Genomic DNA, 25642 nt, shown 5'->3' on the forward strand with positions numbered 1-25642 from the left:
CATGCTATATCCAGGCCAGTGGTGAGCAGAGGAAAAGTCGCATTTCCTAAGGGAGTGACAGAATAAATGAGTATCAGAATTTGCAGATTTGGTGTTTGTGAAATGTAAAAGGGGCACCTGTGTTCCTTGTAGCCTCTGGAGATAACGGGCAACACAAGAGGCTAAAGCCTGGAGGACAAACTCCCCCAAACCAGTAACTTAGCCTGGGGCATCACTCTGTTACTGGGGACAAGTTTGCATCATTATTGTCAGATTTATATCTGTAATATATTGTGAAAACTCTGATCTGTAAGAGAACTTTTTCCACAGGAAGTTCTCTGGTAATGGAAGTGATTTTTCTCCATCTAGACTTGATAAACTTGCTGGACGGTGGTGGTGCACTCCTTTAATCCCAGCACTCAGGAGGCAAAGGCAGGCGAATCTTTGTGAGTTTGAGGCCAGCCTGGTCTATAGAGTGAGTTCCAGGATAGGCTGCAAAACTACATAGAGAAACCCTGTCTTAAAACAAAAACAAACAAACAGAAAAAAGACTTGATCAACTTAACTACAGTCTAGAGCTAGGGCTCCTAAAACCGCCCCAGGAAAAAGGCAGAGCTGAGTGGAGGTAATTTTCCTAAAGTGTACATGAGGCATAGACTCCAGTGTCACCAAGGAGGAGTTCAGGATGTCTATGATGAAGGTAGGGGATCAGGTAGGACTTTATGTCACTTCATTCTGTACCCCATGTGTAATGCTAGGGTCATATCTAACAAGTATCTTTGATTCCAGCCATCTGGAAATCAAGGTAGCAGCCTCAATGGGGACACATGCAGAGGACAGGGGAGGTGTATGACAAGACAGGATCCTGCTGGTAAAACACATTAGTGCTCAAATTTTTCCCAGGTATGTTCCTGGGGGTGCTGGCATCAGATTAACTTGCGTACCTGATTAAATAAATAGATTTGTGATTGCATACAGCTCCAGACCAATCAGGATTTTCTATTGACCGAGGGCATGGGATGTTTGTTGAAGAATTGTATCAGTTTGCAAGGATTAGTATAACAAAATTCTTCAGACTGGTGGTCCAAATGACAAAAGCCTTCCCTCACATCTCTGGAAAGTCAAGATCAAGATGGTAGACGAGCTGGGCAGTGGTGGCACATGCCTTTAATCACAGCACTCAGGAGGCAGAGCCAGGTGGATCTCTGAGTTCGAGGCCAGCCTGGTCTACAGAGCGAGATCCAGGACAGGCACCAAAACTACACAGAGAAACCCTGTCTTGGAAAAAAAAAAAGATGGCATAAGATTGGGTTTCTGTTCTTGGCTTGTCAATGGCCTCTTGTTACCTCCTCACATGCTGCCATCAGTACATTCACATCTCTGGAGTGTCCCTGTATGCCCTCATCCTCTCCTTTTATAAGAACACCAGTCACCTGGTGCTTGCTACTCTGGGATCACCAGGCGCATCTGTGAGAGACATAACCATACAGGGCAAAGAATACCATGTTCTTTTGAACCTAATGTGATGACTCTTTCCTTCTAAACTTAACTCTCTTGTTAGGAACCTGAAGGACAATAAAACAATTTTAATTCTGGAGCTTTGACAAATTTACTAGCATACGTTTTATTTTGTCCAGCACAACAGATACCATTGTAGGAAGACTGCTGCCTAATAGAGACATCAACTTCTCCCCATCCATTAACCAATATAGACTGAGCTTCCATGTACAAAGAACCAACTTGTTATTAATATAGCCTAACTCCTAGCTTGGTAAGTAGCTATGGAATATGGAATTTGCTATATGTTCTGTTTTGCATGACAACCAATACTGAATTTTCATTGTCAATGCCCGGTAGTAAATGCTGGGTCTTTAGAAGATAGTTGGACTACTTCATTTTAATGAATGGGATCAATGTTCTTCTAAAATTAGTTTTATGCAATATCACCCCTCTGTGACATTATGTCTATATGGGGAGGTAGCATCAAGGAAACATCTTGAAAACAGAGAGGTTTTCATTAGACACTGAATCTGCTGTGAGCTTGACTTCACGCCTCCCACCTCCAGACCTACAAGAGGTAAATTTCCTTCAAACACCAGTCTGTGGTATTTTATAGCAACAAAGGTTATGCAACTGCTAAATTAATCATAGGAGATTTGTTTATGCCGGTGTGGTGCCACCTTTCATATTCTATCACAACAGTGTTTACATACTCGTCTTTTTTTTTTCTTTTGCTATGTAGAAACTCTCAGGAAAGGGGGAGGAAAAAGTATTAGCCTTTATCATATTTTCCTGTAAAATATTAACATAATTACTTTTGGGTTAATGATGACTTTATTGACAGAATGCCTTTAGGTTTGAGACTTGTCAGAAGAAAAAAAACCTCTGCCCCTTTATTTCTACTAACCTCATGACTAGGTTATTCATGTTTACTTCTAAGTGTGGAAGTGGGATGCTTTCATCCGTCTGCAAAAACTGAAGAGCTACCAAATGCAAACAAATGTGTGGATGGAGTTCAAGTACACAGTCTGGAGATGAAGTGGTGGCCATGACTTAGAACAGTTATGAAAGAAGTATAAATGGTATAAATTCTGATGAGCTGTGACATCCTTAAAATTAACTGGCCAAGTTTCAAGAACAACAACATAAGCCAGCATCCTCTGGGCACACACAGTATACTGCTGCTTACCACATTTGTCTCTTCTTCATTATTAACAGTGAGGATGCTATTTGCTTGGCATCAGCTATGTCCTGAGAGATGATGGGCTTCAGCCAGAGAAGAAGATTCTGTAATTTAGATTGTCCACTAATGCATCTCTCAGAATGGATGTAAGAATAGCTTTCTGTGGTTTGAAAACAATGAGCAATAACTGGAAGGTGCTGAGATTCTGAGGCGGGATGGGTGCTGGGACTGAGGTAGAAATAGACTTTTGAGTGCTGTAAAACAAAGTGTATGGGAGATTGTTTTGGACTGAACTCTGGCACTGAGTCTCAATAGACCTGGCCAAGGCAGAAAGGAATCGTTGTGGCAGATGTCCACAATCAAACTGAACTTAGAAGAGGGACAATTTACTCCAAACCAGGAAGGAGATCCACAGCAACTAATCATGAGGGCCGGTCATCGTGTTTGGGTATACAGTGGTGGTTCCCTCTCCTTTAGGAACACCAAGAGCCTGATGTTAGCCTGTTTGCTTTCGTCTTATGTCTTCCTTATAGAAGAACCCGACTAAACCCTTTCTCCCTATGCTGCCTTTGTTGGAGGATTTCATCACAGCAACAGGAAGAGAAGTGGAGACATCAAACTCCTCTGCAAAGAACAGGACTCTGCAGCTCCTGGCAGAGCACCTTTTCGTGTTTCGATTCAGGAATTGCTAATTTAAAAAATCAATCTGGTTTTTAAGTTTGTTTCATTGAAATTTTGTTATTTGATAGCGCCCCTTCCAGGATAAAACTAAACAACTAGACAGGGAACCAAGAGGGATGGCATGCCTCTCCTTTACATTTGGAATATTGCAAGGGATGGTTTATATGGTTGTGTTATTTTTGACCATCGATTTACTGGTGTGCCCATTGAGCTCAGGAGGTCATTTTGATAGGGTTACATTTACCTTGTTCTCCAAAGTACATGTATAGTTCTCTTTAAGTGTTCAAGCACTGAAAATGCATTTACTAAAGCATGTTTTGGAAATGAGACTTAATTACTTCTTAGCTTTCTTTTTTTCCCTAGCCTTGCCCTCCTGTGATTACCTATTGTCGTATATTTCTGAGTGAGCTCACCTGCTCTGCCCTCTTGTTTATCATTGTGGGGTCAAATTACTTCACACTAGTAGGACCTTTTCTACATTCTTCTTATATTCTCTGAGGAGCAGAGTACAAAACAGGAACATAAAATTGCTCAATAAAGAAGGTATTGCTTGCTCGGAAGTTTTTAAAAAATCTTATAGCAAAAATCCCACAAGGATCTTCTGGACTTTAACCCAGGCATTTAACTTGTCACAAGTCTCTTCATGAAAGTTTTAAGGAAAGCATTAGGTATTAAAGTTACCAGTTCCCTTTTCTAAAACGATTAGCCCTGTTTTTGCTAGACACAAGAGTAAACATGAGCCCATCGAATTCTCGTCTTCATCGCCCAGTAGGTCCTTGCTCTTGAAACTAGTCATGAACTGAGCTCTCTTGCTGTTCAAGTACTAAAATGTTTCCACATGTGTGTCAGATCCGGTTCCTCAGCAGCTTTGATAGTCTTCTTCTTGCTGCACATCAGCCACCCGCCTCTGTCCTCCAACCACCAACTGGGAACCTTTAGAGCCACAACGCCGCCTTTCCACCACTTTGTACCACACAGTAATAAGGAGAAGCATCTCTCATCTTAGAAAAGAATTAAGATGTCTCCTTTCCCTTCTCTTTCTCATACTCAGTGTTTCTGAAACGGTGGACCACAGCCAGCCATCAGCTGTGCTAATACAAACCACAGCAGTATCTTTGTTATAGTCTTCCGTCATCAGCTCACGGTCCTGATGATTGCATTTGAATATGTACACCATTGCTCTCAAGAGGACTAGAATGGGCTTGTTTAAAAATAACCATCCCTTTCCCGTCTCTGCTAGTTCATTCTCAGTAAATGCTCTATGTTGGAAAATGGTTTTGCTTTTACGGTGACTGTGTGGGGGAAGATTTGACAAACATTGTGTATCGATTATTGTTGATGAAAGAAAGGAAAATTAACCATTTTTTTTCCCAATTTAGTTGTTGGCTAGGTATTAAATTTAAGAAATGGTATTAATGGGTCATTTATTGAGAAACCAGACCCTTATAAATGCCAGTGTCTTGATTGATTTCTCAGTAGCTTTACATCATTGAATCACAGAATCTTAGGGAGAGAAATAGCTTTACAAACGGTCTAATCCAGCCTCTTCAGTTTCATTTCAACAATTAACAGAAGAATATACACCTTCAATGATATTAAACTTCCTTTATTTTTAAGATTAGGAAATATAGTAGACTTAATTTTAGAATAAGTTACATTTACAAAAACTTGCAAAATTAAATCAAGAATTTCCATTTTTTCCTAACACAATTTCCTCTGTTATTCCTATCATAAATTAATGTGGGGCATTTGTCATGATCAGGACACCAAGCCTGCTACGGTAGCACACCTTAAAGTTGATCCTTCCTTTGGACTTCTTCGGTCCTTATCCAACATCCTTTTCCTGTGATGTGTTCCATTTCCTCAGAACGTATCTTAGGCTCTTCTCAGCTGTGCCAGTTTCTCAGACTTGTCTTTTTTGTGACCTTGGCAGCCAAAAGAGGTACTGCTCAGGCATTTTAAAGAATGCTTCTCAAGTGATACTTTAAAATTTTTTTTTCATGTTTTGGGGAAGACACAGAGACAAGTTACCATTTTCTCATATGCACTCTCAAAACGACTTCCCATTATTGCTGGTGGCTCTGCTCACCTATCTGGAGTAGTTTCTTGAGTTTATCTCCCATGGTTACTCTTTTTTACCCATTTCTATGGTACACCCCTGGTACAGGGGTGCAGACCCCTACAGAAATTGTTCCCCTGGATTAGTCTTCTGATAGGAGATTTGACTGTTCTCCTTTATTTGTTTATTAATATATCACTTTTTATATATTTTATTATTTATTAATATAATATTTTATATCAGTGTTGGATGCATGGACATTTTACTACTTTGAGGTATGATTTAATATTATTTCATTAATTTTGCCTGTTAAATATTTCCAGCATTGGCCATTGAGAACTCTTTCAGTTGGCTTCTATGCTCTATTGATAAGCAGCCATTGTTGAAAGGGTTTTTTAAATGTATATTATATCTATATATGTAATTGTGACTGAACATCCATATATAAACAATTAATTAGTTATGTTCAGTTTCATATTGATGTCTCCAATTCTAAGCCATTACAACACAGATCTTTCCATACTTTTCCCATTGCTTCTCTTTGGCTTCTCTTTCAAATAGTGAGAAGCATTTTCCAACACCTACCAACCTGCATTCCTGTGGAATAGAACTTTACCAACAGTAGCACAGTACTTACATGTCGTTTCTTCTGCATTTGGTCTTAAAGACTTCTGATTTACAATGTTACACAAGTCAATGGCATTTACCCTGTCAGTGAGAAGATTACTTCCTTTACAGTTAGAGGTACAACTGGGGATTCTTGTTCATAGTTTGTATTCTATTTGGGGATATTCTAACCTCTTAAATGATTTTCAAATTTGCATTTATTATGTATTTCTTTCCTCTATAAACACCCATAAAAGTTTATTAATACATTATTCCATTTACCCATCTTATACTATCAATCAGGATGGTTTCACTCTCCTAGAATGTCTGATAACTCGGCTCATTCAACACTCTTATCGTCTTTCTTCCTAATCCCTAGAGAACCCTCTTCAGAATGTGATATAAGTAGAATGATTCAGAATGATCTTTCTGTACTGACTTCTTGCCAATACTTGAGATTTCAGACACACATATGACTCATCTATGATTTTATATGCTCTGACAGCTCATTCCTCTTGTTGATGGGTAGGTCTGTATGGTATGTGTATACTGCCATTGGTTGATCTACTCATTTACAGAAGTACAGTGGCTACTTCCAGCCTGGAGAGACAATAATTAAACTGTTATGAACATGTTTTAGTACTGTGTGGGTTGTGTAGGAGTTAATAGTGATGTAATGCTTCTTTGTTCAATCTTTCAATGACCCACATCAAAAGAATCTGCCACCTTGAAGGTATGGTTGCTAAGTGTTACCTGGTTATTTATAATAAATTTGACAATAGGGGAAAGAGAGAAGAAGTAGAAAGTTATGCTATGGATTTTGTGTGCAAGGTCTGGATTTGGTATATACATCAGTTTGTTCACATTCTTTGATGGGAATCCAGTTTAATGACCCTATTAACTATAAGGGAGGCTGGACATGTATGTGCCCAGAAAGAGAAGGAAATAAGATTGGTGAACATATAGCATTATCTTGCCATAATGCTCCTATTTATTCACAAAATATTTGTCTTCCTCCTGTACATAGAACGCAAAACTGTTCTCCAGGAACCCCCCCCATCCTAAATTCCACGTAGCCTCTTGCCTCCAGGTCAAAGTCTAGAGCCACAGGCTTAAAGGAAAGATGAGACATGTCTTGGTATGGTGATTTTTGAATTCTAAGATAGCCTATGGTGACAGAGTTGAGGAAGTCGGGCAGAAGTACTACTTCCACTCAGAGGAGTAAACACGGAACAAAGATGTCCCTTGTACAGAGCAACATGGAGATTCTGAAGGCCCAGTTTTGGGAAGTTCTTCTGGTGAGGGAAAGGGGACCTTCTGCTCTCTGGTAGAAACTGCACAGATCCTGGGTTTCTTCTTCAGCTGTTTCCTCATGCTTTTCTCTCCTTAGGAGTCACATTTGACATGGGCATTTAGATGCTCTTGTTGGTAGCTCCTACACGTGTAAGAAAAGATAGATTAAGCAATGGAGTCACAAGAAGTCAGTCATTTGCCAAACCTAGGAGCCTGTTTTCTTTCATGATAGATAATACAATTTCCTTAAAAACATAATTGACTTCTGATCCATCATCTTCTGGTCATTCCCCATGCTCATATCTTTACCACAAATCTCTACTACACATGATTCTCTATTTTACTTCTCACTTTCTCTATCTTTTGCCAATTTATGTATCTCCTAACAAAATGGTAGCTATTTTGAGGCTATTAATCTTGAAAGGGAAAGACACATTCTTAATTTGATTTTGCTGTAACCCAGGGCTTTAAAGATTTCCTTGGCTCAAAGCCTGTCTCAATCTTAAATCTTTAAATCTTAAATTAAGATACAGAAGCAGTTGACTTTCCAATCCTAGCCAAATCTCTAGAAACTGAGTGATTTATTCCACAATACACCTTTTTCTTATACTGCCATGCCAAACTTAGCCAAGGTAACCAATACATACCAATTTATTATCTTATCCAACTAATTCCCTCCAAAATGGCCCCTTCAGTAAGCCCCTGACCTATTTTCCACATCAGTGCAATTTCTCCAGTGCTTTGCCACATTAAAACATTGATTACCACCCTTCTGGTACTGAATAGTGATTTCTCTGTTAATGTCACACATTTTAAGTTTGTGTCACAGCAGCATCCTGTGTCAATGGTATTGATTTGAGTATTAGGTAAGATAATTATTAGAAATGCTGGTTTTCAACAAAAATTCCCAAATAAAAATCTCAGCCATTTAACCCACAATAACAAATTAGTTCCTTTTGCCATATTCTTTTTTTGCCAAAGTCTGCCAGACAAATTGTTCCACCTAGCTATTTAGAGTACTAGATTGACAGTCAAATTGCCATCACAACCTGTGACTCACAAAGTTACCTTGAGCCTCAATATCCAGCAAACCAATGAGAGGAGAGATCTCACTGATGCATCTACTGTCCACAGTCTACTGGCCCCCAACTCAACCATTTAGTTTTAGTTAGCTGCAAAGTAGGGTCAGGTATGTACTCTAGCACTATTCATGCAATTCCAAGAGAATAAAGAAATTGATATGGTCAACAGAGACCACTGATTTCCCCATAGTCTTCCTGAGTTCTTATCAGGTCAGTGATATATCTTGTTGCTAATCTATGGTATAAGGTGTTCTATGAGAATGCTATAGTTTGGATAAACAGAATTTGAGTTCCTGGTACATTTTCTCCTATTGTTTTCTTAGAACACAACCTATGGCCTTCTTTTTCAACACTTCCTTCACCAATCCTATTCCCACTCTTCTTCATTAGGAGCAAGTTTGGCTACACACTTCATGTTAATGAAGATGGGACATATTGATCTTTTATAGTGCACCATATAGTCAGTACTATTACATAATTACTGAGTATAAGTCAAAAGTCAAATTTTGTTTATGTCTTTATGTGTCTTTCTTTCATTGCTTTGCTACACTTTTTCCAGAAATCCTATTAATTTACATGAAAAATAGCTGGACTTCACGACACACGTATTCTGTCTTTCTGAGAAATGGACACTAAAGATGAAGAGAGCCTTCTTGGTTTTGTTCTTCCATCCATAGATTTTTGTCTTCATCAAATATCCAGAGAGCCCTGGAACACAAACCATCTGTAATTTGACTCACCTAGACTTTTATTAATTTATAAGGCATACACTGAAGATAATGATCATACTCCCATCATCCAGATATGCCAGGCAGCTCCTAGTGATAAGCTTCAGCAAACGACTCTCTTCTCCCAGGATAGACATCAAGATGTCAAGCCCTTTAGACTGATACATCTTGATAATCAGTGCTTTAAAAATACTGAATACTGCATAATGAAGATACAGAAATGCTGGAAAGGCTTGGCAATGCTTCACCCTAATTGTCTCAGGACTGAAAGCCTGGAATCCCCCAACAGCTGGAAGCTGCTGCTATGGAAACCTTAATGTTCCATCATCTGAGAGATTAAAAATTGAGACTATTAATGGACCCGACAGTAGTTTGCATGTTTCATTAGTAAAAAATGCCATTATTCTAGAGCTCAGGGGAATTGGATTTTTGAGTGATGATTTTATTCTTCATTAAAATAGCTGATAATTTGGATGAAATAATAAAAGAGAGAAAACAACTAAGGAGGAGGAATGAGGACACTTTAGAAAATCAATTCTACTTTCCCCAAACCTTTTCTTGCTGGTTGGTTATCTAACTGGGCACAGAGAGAGCCGTAAGGAGGATAATAAATAAGAAAGAGGCTGATCTGATACCCTCTCCTTTTCTAGAAAGGTTTGTTATGAATCCCCTCTCCCCACAACATAAAGATGAAGGAAGTCCAAGGATATAGAGCACAATGCACTGGGGTAGCATGTAAAGGCTGAAGGGTACACCCTTGGTTAGAGCTGACAGTAAAACAACTTCAATGAGTCTCAACCAGAGAGTATTTAAAACAAGAAGACAGGATGAAGAACTCCATATCGTTAGGCTAGATGCTGTTTTCTAAACCTCTTTGTACTGGTATACCATGCAAAGTGACCATAAAAGTCTGAAAAACATGACTATTGTGCATGACTGAGAATCCAGACTATGGAGTTAGAGCATCTGGATTTCACTTGAGATTTTGCCAGTGCTAACTCTCTCCAAGCCACTTGATTCCCCACTCATCCATTTGCATGTCTGTGACACAGGGATGATAACAGCAGAGCCATAAGCCTGCTATGCAGATTAAATAATTAAGGCGCATACGGCAGTTGCAATATGTCTGGCACATAGAAAGTGCTCACACAAGAGTGAGCTGTTGAAAATCTATCACAGTTACGTGAAGGCACTGCATCTTTTAGTCATGGAACATGCTCATCTATTCCAGTTTACATTTGTGAATAGAGTTCATTTTCCTGTTTTACAACAGCATTCTAAGTTTTCCTGTTAGCTACAAAATACATCACATCTTCCACATATCTGTTGAAACCCAGATGCAGGTTTTACTTCTGTCCTTTGATACTGGAATAATGCGATTGCCCTGCCTCATGAATTTCTTGCAAAGACACTGTAGAGACAAATGTATTACTAATCTTTACTTTTGTAAGCAATGGCTTTTGTTCTGCTGCTGCTGCTTGCTTTCAGTTTTCCCAGAAGGGCTGCATCCTTTCTGAATGGACCACTGGGGTTCCATTTATTGTGGCAAAACATTAATTCATTAAATGGTGCCTGAAGGTTACCACGGTCTCTAAAATGGAAGACACATTTTCAGAGGCCGGTCCTGGGAGAAGAGGTCTCTCCAAGACCAATATGCAGTATTGCTTTGAAGGAACCAGTCAACAGAACACAGCATAAAGTCTTGAGTTCCCCCTGGGTCTTTTAGTAAATGGTACCTTTGGGAATCTGAATACATGGATCTCCTTGTTTCCTAAGAGGAAAAAGACATGTACAGAATCTTCTTTTAATACAGAGGAACTCTGTTAGGTGGAACCTATTGGGAACAAAGGGGTACTGGACACTGAAATGTGAGGCTAGTTTATCCATTGGAATTCTTTACATTCACCAAAGCCCCAGATATGGAGAATGAACTCAGAAGCATAATCTCATCCTACTTTTCATGGATGTTGCAGTTAAGTACAAAGCAAGTGATGTGCATCAAAAATTAAAGTTGGAAATGACCTAATAGTCCAATCTTTCCCTCAGCTCTATTTTAAAAAACAAGAGTGTTGAGGCTCTAGGAGATTGGAAGGGACAGGGGGTTGATGATAATGACAACTTCAGTTTCCTGAGCATCCTGCTGTAACTGTGCTGGGTGCTTCAGTGAGTGGGTCATACATTGTACTCCTGGCATACCCACTGTGGCTCTGTCATGCTGGTCTTGCAACTCCTGTTTTCCTGATGAAATTGAGGCAGTGAAAAAAACCTGTTGACTAAATTACCAAGGGTAATCCAACCAGTAGTTATCCTAGCATGTTCTCCTCAGACTGGAATAGAGACTTTCACTTGCTTTCCCTTACCTCGTCTTCCTTCATTGTGTCATCCAAGAGCCTCACGCTTGCTTCTGCCCTTTGCAGTGCTCACCTGGGGTAATATCAAGCCTGGGTATCCCAGCTTTCTACACTTAATTTAGAGCAGTTCCCCATCATCCCACATACCCACATGAGCTACTAGCCCTATTGACCTTTCTCCAATACATAGAATCTGTCTCCTCTGTTCCTCCAGTGCCCCCAACCAAGTCCAAGCCTATCTACAGAAGTAGCCTGTAAGGAGACCGTCAACTTCCATCTGAGTCTCTATACTGCTCCCTAGGCAGCAGTCAGAATAATCTTTTAATCATTACTCAGATCACAACTTCCATGTTCTAACAGTTTGTCATGGGATGTAGAACAAAGTTGCCCTAATGAAGCTCCCTTCTGCCGATTCTCCTCAACTCTAGTCATCCCCTGTGTGCTCTCTCTGCCCTAGCCCAACCGACAATTTTGTTTCCTTGGGCCCTCGATGTTCATTTCTGCCTGAGGGATTTTGTGATTGCATTTTCCTCCACTGAACTGTTGTCAGACCAGTCCACACTTGCCTCCTTCTTGATGTTCAAGTCTCAGGTCAGATCTTATATCACATGGAATCCTTTCTTGGGCGTTTGGTATGAGCACCTTTTTATGACAAAGACGTCAAAGAGAGCTAGTGATGGAGTTGACTTGAAAATAAGATTTTTTCCCCCTATTATCTCCAAATATGTTTTTATTGTTGCTACTGTTTAAATTCCAGAATTCCCAGCCAAATCTTCCATATTATCACCTTCATTGGAATTATAAAAGTCCAATAACATGAAGGTAGAGTTTCCTTCTGTGATTTCCAGGCTTGTATCTTCTGCAGCTGACTGTTCATGGGAGCCAAGGTCAGGGCTGCTCTCCACTGGATCCCCACTCCACTGACAAGTGGAAGCCAGCTGTACAAACACATGTAAATATATGCCAATGCAGCACAGAGGAGAAACTTCATGACTCATTCGTGTCTGCATTTTTCATGTTCACAAAGTCAGCTCTTATGTCAGAGTGGTCACTTGTGTGCTTGTTGTCTGTAGGAAAGAACCAAGGCTTAAGTGATGCCTTTTATTGAAGCTGTGCTCTATGCTAGGTGGGCAACTTTACCTGTAAAATCTCTAAGGTTCAGAGAAATTGGAAAAATATCTAAGTTTCCATCTGAGAGATACCAATGCCTGCATTCTTTCCAGCACCTTGTTGCCTGGAAATAATACATGCATTTGAGTAGCTGCCCTTTAGGGATAACTTGTGATCGATACATTCCCTTTCTTTTGCCCATCCTTCCTCAGTTTTAGCGTCTCTGACATGTGCCCACTCAAGGCCCCTCTTTGCTTCCTAGCCAGACAGATGTGTTATAACATGGGCCTCCCTCAAGACTGAGGAAGAAGGAAGCATGTTCTTGTTTTACTAAAGGAACAAAGTTTAGACCTGTGTAGAAGAGACAGAAGAGTTGAGGAGATGTTCTAGGTCCTTAACGTGAAGTCCATAAAGTACATCATGGAAACAGCCACTTGCACATATGTACTTGTGGATAGTCCACATCCTTGTCTCAATCCTGTGACACGTCCCCACCCTGGACCCCGGCTCTCTGTGCAGTGCCAGCTGCTGGGAGTATCCACTCTGCTCCTGCCTCTGACACAGGTTCCATTATGCCTTGTAGCCTCTTTAGACTCCTGCCTGGAAAATGCCATGTGCAGCTGCTGTTAAACATATAAAAGAATATCCTCTTTAACAGCTTCCTCAGCTGCTTTTAAGTACAAACATTTTTTTTTTAAAGAACTAAGCAGCCTGTTAGCTTGGTGTTCTTGTGTGACTCCTGACAGTGGGAGTGGAGCGTCTCTGACTCATCTGCTCTTGGGACCCTTTTCCTCCTATTGGGTTGCCTTGTCCAGCCTTGATATGAGGGTTTGTGCCTGGTTTTATTGCATCTTGTTATGCCATATTTGGTTGATATCCCTGGGAGTTCTGCTCTTTTCTGAAAGGAAATGAAGGAGGGAGGAGTGGATCTGGGGGAGAAGGAGATGGGGCAAGGGGTACTGGGAGGAGCTGAAAGAGGGGAAACAGTGGTCGGGATGTTTTGAAAACAAACAGATAGACAAACAAACAAAAAGAACTAGGTAGAAGCTGTGACTTCTTTTCTGTCCTGATGATGTAATGAGGCAGTATTGCCTGGTCACTGGTCATACTCCAGACAGCAATCAATAGTCATTATCCTTTCCTTGGCTTGAATTTCATTTGCTGAGGATGCTATTCAGAAGCTGCACACCCGACTTGCTGACCTAGATGCATCTGTGGAGTGGACATCATCAGAACCCCGGCACTGGCGAACAGAAGAAGCAATGAGACAACTTCCCATTTCTCCAAAGGTCAGAATCTTTGCATTTTAGAACACTTTCTTGATCCCCTTTTAAAAAAAAAAAACATGATATGCAAAGTGCTTGCCTTGGCAGCATACATACTAGAAAACTCTGGAGCAGAATTTGTGTCAGGATAAATAAAGGACACATGGTTGAAACAAAATCAGTTCTTAAAGCAATAAAAAGTGGACATGGAAGAATATTTGCATTTTTATCCTTCAACTTGAAGTTGGATCGAGTTGTCTTGATCCTCCATCACTTCTTTGACAATGCATCTGAAATGTGTTACTTTCTGTTACTCTGACATATTATCTCTGGGCATCTTGCTGTTCTTCTGTATTTTGCTCCATACTACTGCGACTATATTCAGCTGTGTCCCCACAAAGTTCTGCAAAGGAGGAGGCTGGGACTAGCTTCTTTGGGGAGCTTCTAGGGTTGGCTGAGGATGACGAACTCCCCAGTGGCATCTCTACACGAATGGTCCTTCTTGGCACAAGATGCCTCTTTATTGCATCTTGTTATGCCATATTTGGTTGATATCCCTGGGAGTTCTGCTCTTTTCTGAAAGGAAATGAAGGAGGGAGGAGTGGATCTGGGGGAGAAGGAGATGGGGGAAGGGGTACTGGGAGGAGTTGAAAGAGGGGAAACAGTGGTCGGGATGTTTTGAAAACAAACAGATAGACAAACAAACAAAAAGAACTAGGTAGAAACTGACTTCTTTTCTGTCCTGATGATGTAATGAGACAGGTACCGTGATGGTCATATGATTTTAGTACTGCCAAGGGCTGCCTCCAGCCCCAGAGGAATGGGTGCAAACAGCATGTCCCAACATCCTTAGCTTGGGACACTTCTCCCTCTTCTCACCCTGAAAAGACCTTGGTAGCCAAGCCTACTCATCTGAAATTGTAGCCTGGGTACTGTCAGATTCTAAGTGATACATTTGTGAACAGGCAGCTTCAACAGCATGCTGATTTGGGCCTTTAAAGATACAACAACCATATGTTTTCTTTAAAATAGTCATCAAATGGGTCGTTTGCTAAAATATTCATGGTAGAAACCACAAATAAATGATAACTGGGTTTTCTTTATTTCTTATGTGTTAGACACTGTTACCCAGCCCTTTGTATCTTACTGAATCCTTACAATTACTTTCTGACACGTTTCCTTTATCCTACTTGAAAGGAAATTAAAGCACAGAGAAATCAATTAGATCATCTAAGTCCACTGTCACCCACTGTGGAGGGCTAGGATTTGATCCAGGACCATGTGAGCAACCATTATGTTGGCAAAAGCTACTCTGTGTTTTGTTTCTGTATTGGAGGTTGAAGTCAAGGTATTATGTATGCCAGGTGAGCACTCAGCCACAGAGATATGTCCCAAACTCTATTTCTTACTTTTATTTTAAGTCAGGGCTTTGTTAAATTGCCCAGGCTAGTATTAAGCTTACTCCATAGCCCAAGCATGCCTTGAGGTTTCGATCTTCCTGCCTCAGGCCCATGAACTGCTGGATTGCAGGTGTATGCCATAGCGTACAACTCTGTGTTCTGACTGCACTTTCAGATAATGAAGTCTTTAGCCCAGCCACTCTCATGGCCTGTCCCACATATGCATCCTCAGAGAACTACACAAGTTGGGTAATTCTAGGACGGACATAGGGACATAAATTACAGTTACTTGTAGATTGTGAGCTCTGTGAGACCAGCAGCTATCTCCTGCCTTGCTCATCCTTGTTCTCCAACACCTCACAGAGGTTTTGACAAGTTGGAAGCCAAAATAATACATTAATATTATAAATGTTTATACAGCTATTAAATAGGTGTTGAAACAGGAAGTCACTAATCATATATTGGAATTCTTTACCTGCTGCAAAGCCTCACATAGGGAGATTAGTGTTTGATGTGCAGAAATATTTTTTTATTACTAACTATTTGCACTTAGGAAGGGGCCTAGATAACAAGGGAAGATTTCAAATTATTTATCCCAGCCAGAGAAAAAGCACACAGTCTAAACTCAAGAGAGTACAATTTAATAATTATTTTAGCCTAAAAATACCAGGAAAAGTAAAAAATTGTGTTTAAAGATTATACTTAGTGTTTCTCATCTGTCCCTAGGGGACATTAACAAATTACAGAGGACAAATAATACCAAATAAATATTTTTAAATGGCAGGATTTTAAGGACAAACAAAATAGAGCAAGTATCATCCTTTATAGTTCATTGGAAAGGAAGTGCACAGTTCTGTGGACAATCCGGTACACTGGAGGCATGAGCTTTTGAATGTTAGGGCTAGCAAAATCATGGGAGAGAAGATACCTTTGGGGAATGAGACACTGATACCAATCAGTGGGAGATGTGATGAAGGCAGAGACAAGATACTCTAAATGTGGATTTTAAAAGTAAAATTAGGTGTAAAGTCTTGCTGAGGCTCTGTTCTGAAGATGTTACCAACAAAAGGACATAGATGGTATCCAGAGTGAATGAAATCAATGCAGTATCTGTGGAGAGAGAGGATAGTTTTCCATTGTCTGTGACTGAAAGTAGAGGAGATGCTTAAAATTGATGTAAGAAGGATGTGACTCTATTAAGACTATGGTCCAGCTTCATTGAGTTGGAGGAGGTAGAAACCAGTCATGGGTCAATGGATTTGGTTTACCTCAGGTACAGCCAATAATGGATATATGGCCTCGTGATATGGCAAAGGCAATACTAAAAACCAGTTGCCACAATTCTAAACACTCTCAATGGGAAAATACCCCCCCCCTATTTATTAAAAAAAAATTGGTTTAAGATCTAAATAAATAAAAATGGTTACTGTTTTATTTCAATATGTAAATGCTTCCAATAATTCCCTTTTTAAAAAGGCATAGTTGTCCATTAATACAGTATTCTAACAAAGGTTAACTGAGAAAACTGCCAGATATGTTGAATTCTAGCACAGGTAGCTCAGTCACATGACTGTTTCAACTGCTATGCATAAATAGTAGAGTTTGAATGATGACTGTAAACACAGCTAAAGAGAATTCTGGTTACTTTCATTTTATCATTTCATGTTACAAAGTTTTAAAAAATTATCAAAGCTAAGACTCAAAGCAGAAACTATTGATACCATTCATTATTGTAACAAACAGATTATACAAATGCTCCTTCCTTTTCTTTAAAAGTTTACTTTAAATAAATTAAGAACATTGAAAAAACAATCCGCTATATTCCTCCGCTATTACTGGCCTATCTATTTTTGGCACAATTTTTTACATAAACATTAATAAAGACAATTTTCACTGAATTTTTATCTAACCATTATTTTCAACTCATGTCATAGTTTTTACTGAAAAATCATCTTGTCTATGGAGCTGGAGTTGCTGAAAAACTGATTTTCTTTGGGTCTCAGATACAGTAGAGATGTTACTGGGTAGAAGCATGTGGATAGCTATGAATGCTTGGCAAATCTTTCAAAATTGTTATTGCAAATGAAGCTCAAGAGACCCTGAGTGAGGGGGATGCCATCAGTTATGTCTACTGCCTGCACTTGTTACTGATCCCTTGACAGAGTAGAGGAAGAGAAATCTTAGCCCAGCTCCATACCTCACGAAAGTCTTCATATTCAACTCACTAAAGACATTTGGGTGAGTCCCTCTGCATGTCACACATGATTTATAGCATTTCACTTAGGGTGACCTTGCTCAATGCACATGATACTGGCCAGTGGTTTATTCATTTTTATTCCTCAGAGATGGTGAATTGATGACATTGCCAGGGATGTACTAGCAGTGAATATTTGGAAACCAGATACCTGTTAAGCACTAATAGTACTTGCTAACTACTGCTATTTCCCAAGGCAAAGAAGGAAACATGAAGTTTAATAAAGAAAATCATTTTCCTTTACTCTAATAAACATCAGCACAGTAACCAATAGACGTGATGTTGATGTTTACCTTCCCTTCAGAGCTTAAACTTCCAGGTAAATTTTCTCATATTCAATCGTGAAATATGACAAAGCTAATACAATTGAAACATTAAATCATTAAATATGACTCAGATATTGACCAAAATCATCTAAAAATTGGTTCATCAGCACCCTCAAGAAGTCTGAAATATAAGGACATTACCATTATTGATTTACAAAGAACAACTTCTTTGTAAATCATCTTCTATAGTAATATATCTGGCTTGGTGAAAAATTTTTAAAACACAGCAGATACGAACTTTCTGGACTTTGAGAGATGTTTAAATATGTCATATGCCACTTTATCAGGAAACTGAAAAGACATATGTACATCATCATCCAACTTCTGAATTAGGCAAAATTTGAGAGGAATCAATCAAGTGTGATGGTAATAAAGGCCTAGTGTAAAAATTAGGGCATCTGATATTCTTAGCACAGTTGTGTCCTAAGGGTAAGGAAGGCTGCAGAACTGGGAGGCTGGGGGGATTGTTGCTGGTCACCTGGCTCTGAAACATGGATCTTTTCAAAGGTTACTTGGGGAAACTGCTGATGTTCTCAAGTCTCTCTCGATAAGCTTCCTACTAGCAGGGACTCTGAAAAGTGTCTGGGATGCATGGCTGCCCTTCTTAAGAATAATAGCCAATGCCCTCTACCACCCCAATCTTCCACCAGATAGTCTCATACACAAACTCTAACTTAGCATTACCCAAAATAGTTTTCCTAGTGTCAGTAACAAGAGGACAGATGATGCTACATTGCACAGAAGCCATGTGTCCAAAGAGAGACTGCCACTTATATCAAGGAATAAATCAGACTTTGGCATGTCCCCACATAAGAGGATTTTATGTTGCCTGTTGATGGGAGATGTAGCAGCCTCATTCACTTCCCCATGACACAAGCTGGGTGATAAAGCAATGGGCTGAGCAGCACATCGGTGAATTAGAATGGAAAACTAGTTCCTGAGAAACTGAAGCTTCTCAGAAAGTACAGTCATACCGGTGGTATGCAAGATTGCATGGATAAAAATGAAAACGGACTAGGGAAGTATAGTTAAAAAAAACTAAGTGTGATGAGGGAAATGAGAACCTTCTGGACCTCTTAAGGGCCATCCGATCTCACTTATCTCTCCAGAAGTATACTGGTTGTAGAAGGAGCTGCAACTTGAATAGATTATTCCAGAAGGAAGAAATCATAAGGCTCCTTAGTGCACATTCATCTCGGTCCAATGTCTAACTCTGTTACGTTGACTCAGAAATTGGTCTTTAAAGGGAGAAGTGGGCAAATCTGAGATGGTGACACACATTTTGTGCTAACAGAATGCCAACTTATTAAATTTCTATGATAAATGGAACTTCCAGAGAGCAGAACGTTGCATTAGTTTGAATAGAACATTTGTTTCCTGTAAGCAGGTGGCATGGAGAGCAGAGTCTGAGGGGAAATGACTCAGATGTTCAATGACAGCAGGATCTCAGGGTTCTGTGGCCTTCACCCAGCAAGAGACCAGCATGATCCAAGTAACCTGGTTCACCTATCCTTTCTAGAAGTCATGCTGGCTCTGTCCTGGTATGATTCTCTGTTAGTCTCTCTCATTGTGTTATCATGGGGGGCTGAAACACCTGTCCAGTGTAACCATCTTTATTTTGATGTGTGATCTGGTCAGATGATGACCTTGACAATCTGGGTACTCCTCCCCATCAAAACTGTCCAGTTCTGGCCATTGTGTATTGATTTTATAACTTCACCCCAGGAGCAACTGTATAGACCTTATTTTCTGGCAATTTATTCTTTAACAGCACATGAGATATGGTGTGTCTATAATTTTAGGGAAGTCTACCAGTCAGCTGAGGGAGCTAGCCATCTCTTTTCAGTGTCCCAGAACATTCTGATTAAAAAAAGAATGAAGCATTGCATGGGATTCAAGGAAAGCCATGAGGATGATTTATGAATCTAAGAATGACTCGTGTGGAAGGTCAAAAGTACTAGAGCGAGAAAAGGGACATTTAATAACTGTTTTTAAAGTGCTATATTTTTACATGTAAGAGACTGAATGTGTTTAAGTTTAGAAGAGTTAGGATTGACATAGAACTTCCCTTTTGTGAAAGATGAATAAGCGATGAAAAACTTAGAGAACCTGTTTCTTGGAGTTTGAAAAATGAAGTTATTTTCATTTATTTTAGTCTATCATTCTTTGTGAAGGTGAAGGAAAGGACCACATAGCATTTCATTTCCCCCCAGGTCTGAGATTCTTGGATTAGCTTTTTCCAGGAATTCAGGTGATGAATCCTTCCACAGTTAGGTGCCTTGAGAACTTGAGGCGATGACCCAAGCTGAAATTCCCTTTTGTGCCTTGGCTTAACTTCTTTTTAATAAGACAGTGATGAGATCATAGACTACTGCACATCTGTGTGCAGATTTGGAACCTCCCCAAATGTATACATCAAGGAGTCCTTTGGTAGTTAAAGAACTAAGATTACAAAGCAAAATAAACCCGCCCTGGCAGGAAAATAATTTTTTTTATTGGGGCAACCTAAAATTTCTTTACAGCCCTCCACAATTTGAATACATAGCAATGAAGTCTCTTAAACAAACAGCCCATTTTCTAGGTCCAGACCTTGTCATACCTACAGCTATTTGAAGAGCAATATCATGTATGAAATATGTACAATTAACCACAAATTTTTATGATTTTCTGCTTCTGGAGATTTTATGCTAAATAGTTTGAGAAGTATGGAAGCCATATGTGACACCTTAAATACTTCCACATGGACATTGGCCACTGAGGAAGCCTCCTCGTTGCCTGGCATTCTTGGCGGAACTCTACCGTTGGTAGAGCCCATGTGACAGGTGGAGCTTGGAGGCAGCTGCACTATTGAAGGAGGAAAGCTGTGGGCCTGGCATACAGTTTAGGCATGAGTGAGCATATTTGTTCTCTAAGAGAATTTGGGAGGGGAGGAGAGCCACCGGGGAAGGTATCCAAGTGGTCCTCCATGTACAGCATTGTTTTTGGCTTTGTCCTCTAATGTCTCACTTGGCTGCCAAGTGGCATGTTTTGCTTAAGCCTGAATATTTTTTAACCTTGACTTTTCTTCCCCACAAGCTGTCAGTTAAGGTTGGCCCTGGACATCATCACCTGACTTTTCATTTACAAGTTGCTTGGAATTTCGAGACTGACAGAGAGGTGGGCAGGGGTGGGGTGAGGCTGCAGAGCTCAAGGAAGGGATGCTGAGAGGGTTAACATGGACAAAGACTGCAAACTCCTTGCTGGGGTCACCACAGGCCCCCAGGGTGATGAGAACCCTTACCTCTTGAGGATTCCGCCATTAGGGATTCCTCAGCCCTCTGCTACTACAGTTCTAAATATGAAGAGCAACCAAGATTGATGAGAGCAAAGCCTTAGTGAGCCTTCTACTAAACGATACAATCTTTTCCAGGTCTTGAAATCGTGGGGTAGAACTGTAGAATATATTTCCCCATTGTGTTCTCTCCTTTCCTTTGAAGATGTTGTTAAATGAACTGAAATCTGGACTTTATGTGACACCAAATACAATCACAAGAGAAGTAAGCCACCACTGCATCTAGACAGGAAAGTAATTCCTTGCTACCCTTCTAAGAGCAAGCAGTCTTGAGCTGGTCCTCCTGCATGGACATCCACAAGGGCAGTAGAGAGCTGGGAAACATTGAAAGTACAGGAAGCAGGAAACGGTTGTGGACATCGAGGCTGAATGTGAAGGCTCTATTGTTGAGACTAGTGAATGAGCAGTTGACAGCTCCTAATTTCCTAATCCATACAGCCTGGTGATGCTGTGTAAGAAAATGTTAAATGAACCATGGCCTAAGAAGCATGGGCAAGAATGGGACATAGAGTCCCTCAGTAAATGGTGACCATTATTACTATTTATAATTAGTAAATAATGACCATAACAGTTATTCATCAATAAATTATTGACTTTAGTGAAAAAGGCTCTTTCCTACTATTTTCTTTCTTTTTGAGCACTTTCTTACTTTGTGATATATATATATATATTTGGCAAAATACCCTGAAAATCATCCAGCTACCCAGCTCAGTTTATGGTGCTCTTCCCTGCATTTATTCATGCAGTTATCTGGTGCTCCATTGTGTGGATCCACACTGGTGTCTCTTATATGTTGGTGAACAACTTTGTTAAATGTTCAAGGTCCCCTCCTTAGGTTTCTTGCCATTTGCTTTCTTAGCAATAGAGAGAAAGGCATCATTCTTTCCAGTGTGGCCAATAGGGTGCATTGTCAGCCATTTAAAGCTTATTCAGACTGATAGTTGCTTTTCACTTTATTCATTACTTATGAGTAAATTCATGCATTTTTACATATGTGTGAACAGCCATTGGCATGTTTTGGTGAATTATCTATTCCTGTATTTTAATATTTTTCTTAATTTTAGCTTCTAGTCTCTCAGTCTTTGTATAGTAGAGACTTTAGCCCTTTACCTGGGATGTGTGTTGCAAATATTTTCCCTAGTTTTTTGTCTCTTAATTTTATGATGGTTCATGTATAATTTTTAATGTCAAATTTATCATTATTTTCTTTTCTTGTCTCTGTATTTTGAGTCATATTTAGAATGAAATTTCTTATACTAAATTTTTTAAAATTCTCACATTTTGTAATATTTCCATGATTTTAATATTTTTAAATTATCTCTTCTATTCAATATTTATTCCTCTGTCCAGAGTACATGAGTAATTTAATTTTACTTTTGACAGATATATATCAATTGTTATAAAGTTGCCCTTGGTTACTGAATTTGAGGTGCATTTTTATCATATATGAAAGCTTCACAAATGTTTAGATTGATCTCTGCTCTTTTCCTTTGGTCTCTGTCCATCCATATTCCAGGACCACAGTGTTATCACAGTTATGTTCCAGGTTCCAGGCCCTTCTCACAGTTTTTCCTTCTCAGTGTTTTCCTGAGTATTCTTGCATATTTATTTTCATGTGAACTTTACTGTCAGCTTGTTTCACTCCATAAAAAAGCAACAGTGATGTCTTACTGACATTGCATTTGTAGTTGATGTCTCTATGATGCTGAGTCAGTCTACCCAAGAATAAATGAAGGGTCTTTCCAATGGTTCAAGTCTTTTTTATGGGTTTCAAGAGAGTATCCGTAACATAGTAGTCCAAAGAAGAGATAATAATGATAGCTCCTGGCCTTAGGAGTCACTGAGCACCAGTTTCAACATGCCAGTAATTGCATCATTTGTTATCCATTCAACTAATATTTGCTTATCTCCCAGATAGCAGGCTCTGTGCTAAGTGCTAAAGATTCAGAAGTAAACACCTCGTCCTTCCAAGGAAATGCTCACTGTCTAGTCCATCTCTTTTGGTGTTATTAAATTGACAGAAACAATGATTCTGCACAGCCTTTTCACTGAGGACAACTAGATTCTGTGTTGGTGATACACCAAGAGGAATGTGGAGTTAGTTGTATGAAACCTAGCTGGAAATGTGTGTGTTGGTGTTATTTATGCATGCAAAGACTTTTGCCTATAACCGAGTCTCCCGGAAGATAATTTAATGTCTAACTGGAAGCTCTTGCAGCCCTCAGTGTCTGCGCATGTATATCTGCTGAGATTTCAAGCGGGATGTGGTAATTAGTTGACTTCAGCAGCAGCTGGTACCCAGCACGCTTCTCTTCTCAAATCACCTTCCTTTCCTGTGGCCATTAATAACTCAATGAGAGAGGAAGCAAATCCTTAAAGGTTTTTATTATTCTTCCCAATTTTACCTACCAAGTCTTGCAATTTAACGCATGGTTAATAGTGTGTGTGTGTGTGTGTGTGTGTGTGTGTGAGAGAGAGAGAGAGAGAGAGAGAGAGAGAGAGAGAGAGAGAGAGAGAGAGAGAGAGAGAGAGAATGAGAATATACTGGGTGTCATATTTATATGCTTTTCACAGAATATAGTTTGCTGCTTAAATGAAGGTAGTAATCACTTTAAAGGGGACTTTTTGTTTGTTTTTTACTGTGTTGATTCTTTCAAGCTTAAGTCAAATCTTATTTTGACTAAGTTAAGCAGGATCTTGAGTGATGAAATGAGAAATTAACCCTTCCAGAGTTGTCATGATTCCTAGAAAAAGAAATGATCTACTTTCTGCCTAGTCACTGGCCAAATAGCCAACACGGAGTTTCCAGCTGCACAATCTCGGCTAGCAAAGCATTCCAGTTTTCAAAATGAAGTGCAGACAATGGCGAGCCGCTAATGCAGGCAGTGCAAGCTGCTGCAGAGTTAGAAGTGGTGATGCCGTCACTAGGGAAGGGCGTGGACCAGAGGGAAAGAAATCCTCTTCCTTTCGCGCCTTTCTTATCTCAGCTTGAAAGCAAAAGGAAGTTTGTTCCTGCAGCTTTTGAGAAGGCAAAGATTGTTTCTTTATGGCATTTAAGAGTCCAGGGGGAGAGTGCTGGACTGTGTAGAAGCCTTTCACAACAGGAAGCAGGTGGCTATTATCCAAATACAAGCTGTGATAACCCTGCTTGCAACCTGCTCAAGACTCAGGCCTCAAATGTTACAGTAGGTTTTTCTGTTAATGTAATCCCTCCTATCCTATATAGCATTGTGGCCAATTAAATCTCTTCAGCCCCAGTTCCATCTGCCCTGTGTCATCTCTGAGCCCTTTCTGTGTCTCCCTGTACCCTTTCCACGATGATTTCCGTCATGATGGTACCAGAGGACAGTTACAGGTTCCTTGGCCTTGTGAGTTGTCATGATCCTCAAAAGTCCTCACAGCTACTTTTTTTTTTTTCATTTTTTACTCTTATTTCCCAAAGAACAGAGCTGCATCCAGAGCTGCTGAAAATTGCTGATTAAATCAATTAATGTTGCAGGTTGTCCTTCTCTGAAGAAGAGCATTTAAAATGGAAACTACATAGACCGAATGTTTTAAAAACAGGCAGGCGAGGTAACTGCCCAAGAACCATCCAAATTACATGCCGACTGACAAGCTCGGAAGTGTGGACTACGGAAAGAAGTTGCATCTTTTCCCCATTGGGTCCTACAATAATTATATAAGATTGAAACTTTTAATATAGTTTTTTTTTAATTTACTGTAGTCTTGTTTTATTTTCTCAGAGTGTGTGACAATATGCCAGTATGAGATAAAGGCTTGCCACAGTATTTTCCAACAGGATCTACTGTCACATCCACTCTCCTTCTACCCTGACCCATGACCCATGACCCATGACCCACATATACTTCTTTGTAAGTAGAAGAGGAGCTTTTGGTCAATGATGGCCTCTTGATTGACATCACCTCCCCCTCTTTGTATTTCTTTACTGCCTTCTCAGACCTAGACACTTCAATTCCATTGCACATTGGGAGTTAACAAAATAAATCATTTACAGGCCCACACCCATATTTCCTTGCTATAGCAATATTCTTTTCCCTTCACAAGTTAACGTTTTGTAATTTTTTTATATGCCATGAATGGAAGAGGGATTACTATTAAGCCATTCTTCAAAAGGTTTACATTTAAGGTCTATTTGTTTGGTTGGGGCAAGAGATTCTGTATTTTACCAAGTTTGAACTAAAGACAGAGGAGCAATAACAGCACGGCTTCCTTTGTCTTCCACGGACTTATAAATTACTACCCCACATCTTGGAGCAAGCCAACTTTGTTGTGATTTTTGTGATTGAGCACTGACCATGCTTCAGATGGATAGCACCACTCACATGCCTGAACAAGGTCTGTACTTGGGGAAGTGGAAGACAACCCAGTTATAAAGCTGGGTGAGAGAGAGAGACCCTGTGGAGAAATGGACGCTTCACTGCTTGGATAAAAGCTATTTCAGTTCTCTTTCCTGATCCGTTCTTACCCCTTGTC

General features: G+C 39.8%; 1 long non-coding RNA gene across 2 annotated transcripts; it reads left to right on the plus strand.

Annotated features, from left to right (window-relative positions):
- Window positions 1–1804: 1804 nt before the first annotated feature.
- Window positions 1805–24869, plus strand: LOC143274292 (uncharacterized). 2 transcript variants are annotated; one of them, XR_013052858.1, is made up of 4 exons: window positions 1805–2056; window positions 13739–13861; window positions 19205–19358; window positions 24648–24864. It is a non-coding gene; the product is annotated as an uncharacterized LOC143274292 (long non-coding RNA). The 2 variants fall into 2 exon arrangements; XR_013052859.1 differs by lacking the exon at window positions 19205–19358 and having other exon boundaries at window positions 1811–2056; window positions 24648–24869.
- The last annotated feature ends 773 nt before the right edge of the window (window positions 24870–25642 follow it).

Source organism: Peromyscus maniculatus, chromosome 7, assembly GCF_049852395.1.
Source record: "Peromyscus maniculatus bairdii isolate BWxNUB_F1_BW_parent chromosome 7, HU_Pman_BW_mat_3.1, whole genome shotgun sequence".
NCBI classification, from domain to species: domain Eukaryota; kingdom Metazoa; phylum Chordata; class Mammalia; order Rodentia; family Cricetidae; genus Peromyscus; species Peromyscus maniculatus.